Source organism: Petaurus breviceps, unplaced genomic scaffold, assembly GCF_028583685.1.
Source record: "Petaurus breviceps papuanus isolate PSGF00001 unplaced genomic scaffold, PetGlider_PUasm1.0 90847, whole genome shotgun sequence".
NCBI lineage: Eukaryota > Metazoa > Chordata > Mammalia > Diprotodontia > Petauridae > Petaurus > Petaurus breviceps.
The window spans coordinates 9,120,910-9,123,704 of NW_027187360.1; positions in this window are offsets into that span (position 1 = coordinate 9,120,910).

Here is a 2,795-nt window from a genome sequence, read left to right on the forward strand (position 1 = left end):
TCTGAACCAATATCTCCTGAATCTAAGCCCAACATCCTTTCAATTTCACCACACAATTTTTCTTAGGTGCCTATCAATAAAGGGCTCAAAGTCCTTGTTCCTGTGCTGGGACACATGAGAAATCAGTAGGGCTATAAGTAGTTGGCCTGTAGACATTCTGTCATGAATGCTCATCCCATAATCCTCCCTTGGGAAGAACTGAGAAACAGAACTGAACTATAACCACCAATTTTGATGACTTGAGGACGCAGCACTAAATCTACCCTCAAATTGTGTTTTAGTGTGTGTGTGTGTGTGGGGGGGTGGGAGTGGAAGCATAGATCCCAACATCAGAGCTGTGGGGGAACATCCTAGGATATTACCCCAAGGGTGGAAACAGAGACCCTGGCAATCCTACAGCTAAGGAGCCTATGAGACCAAACCATTCCAATATCTTTGCCAAGAAAATCCCAAATGGGTTCACAAAGAGTTGGACACAACTGAAAAACAACTGAAAAATTTCAAAGGCTTGCTCAGTGGGGAGAGATATAGTCAGAAATGGATATGATATAAAAACAAGAGGTATCAATAAAAATAGATAACTTTAAAAATGAAATTATAGATCAGTGATATCTATATTAACTAATTTTATTCTGAACAAAAGGTATATTTCTTATAATCTGGGCTCTAGCTTATATATCATTTGAAAAGTATTTATTAAATGTTTTGCAGGCATTGTGCTATGTCTTGAGGATAGAAGACAAAAAATAAATTGGCCCCTCTCTCAAGGAGCTTAGATATTATAAGATGTTATAGGTAGAAATTAGAAAGTGAATTACTGATAATCCATTTTTTCTAGAGGACTATAATAAGTTAATGACACTATTGAGTAAATCATTTGCTGTATATTTTCTTTTCTTATATACTTCCCCCAAGGAAAGTCTAAACCCTTGACTTTACAACAATAGTCTGGCATCAATGTCTATCTTGTGGCTGCTCCTAGAAAGGCAGGCATAGAAACTCTAAAATTGAGTAGTAGCTACAATTTAAATTGTGCTTTAAGGTTTGCCAAAAATTTTATATGTGCCATTTCCTTTGATTCTCACAACCCTGGGAGGTAGTTGATTTTATTATCCCATTTTACAGGGGAGAAAACTGAGGCTGAGAGAAATTAATTGATTTACCACACAGTCAGGAAGCATATGAGGCATCATTCAAACTCAAACTTCCCTGACTCCGTCTCACTCCATCAGCTACACTGGCTCACCTCTCTATCTGTCACTGCTATCTTATTTAGTGACCAGAGTCTTACACATTCCTCAAAGGGAACTGAAAGCTTAGCTGACATTTTCATTCCTATGCCTTTCTTGTCACATGTAGGAACTAAAAACAACCCTACCACAATCCTCAAAATTAATCCCACAAAGTATCATTAGACAACAGAGGGATTTCTGAGTTAGTTTCTGTAGATTTTTCATGATAAACTCCTGTTAGACTGAACTGAAAAGGCCTCTGTAGAAACAGAAGGTTGGCCCAATCATATCTTGCCTTACAGCTTAGGCTTCTTTTACATAAACTTAATTATATTCTGCTAGTCTGTATGGTAGAGGTTCTGAAAATAGCAATAGGCCAAAAAATACCATCCATAAATAAAACCCAAGGAGCACGGCCACTAGTCCTTTGACCACTGTGTCTCTGTCATTTTCAAAAAACATTTATTAGATGACTAATTGCATATGGGGTTGTGATAAGGGCTGCCCACAGGGAATTCTGTAGCTGAGATACCCATATGGTAAAAGTTCGTGATCTGAAATGCTCAAGAGGAATGGGGACAAAGGTATTTAAGGTTTATAGGCAGTAGAATTTGAAACATTACATGGAGGAAGATGTAGATCCTAATGGTCAAGGGCTGAAGAATAAGGAAAGGGTTATTCTGAGACTGAGAAAAGCTCAAGGAAACTACTAGCTCTCCTCTGACTCGGGGAGCTGCATGGAGGAGGCAGGATGCCAAATGACATTTTAATTATAGGTGAAGAGATTGTTAGGAATACTTGTTTATTGTAGACCTTTCTCTGCTTAGAAAGCTCCTTTCACTCTACCCACTCCAAGTTATGTGGCACAGTTGATCTACAATTGGGCCTGGAGTCAGGAAGACCTAAGTTCAAATGTGGCCTCAAATACTTAGAAGCTATGTGACCTTGGACAAGTCACTTAACCTTTGTCTCAGTTTCCTCAGCTATATAAAGTGAATAACAGTACCTTCCTCGCAGGGTTATGAGGATCAAATGAGATAATATTTTTAATGTGGTTAGCATGGTGCCTGGAACATAGTTATTGTTTAGTCCTTTCAGTCATGTCTGACTCTTTGTGACCCTATTTGGGGTTTTCTTGGCAAGGACACTAGAGCACTTTGCCATTTCCTTCTCCATCTCACTTTACAAATGAGGAACTGAAGCAAACAGGGTTAAGTGATTTATCCAGGGTCACAAAGCTACTAAATGTCTGAGGCCAGATTTGAACCTCAGGAACATGAGGCTTCCTTACTTCAGACCCAGAAATCTACTGTACCACCCAGCTGTCCCTTGGGACTATGTAAATTCTGTTCCCTCCCTTCCTCTTCTCTCCTCCTCCTCTCTTCCTTCCTTCCTTTTTCTTCTCTCTTCCTTCCTTCTTATCTTTACCCTTTTCTCCCTCCCTCCCTTCCATGCTTATTCTCCACTGAAGCAGAATTCAGCCCATCTCTACCTTGTGTTTATATAATAGACCTTTCCTGACCTTTTACAGTAGAATAATAAGGATCGATTGGACATGGAGGC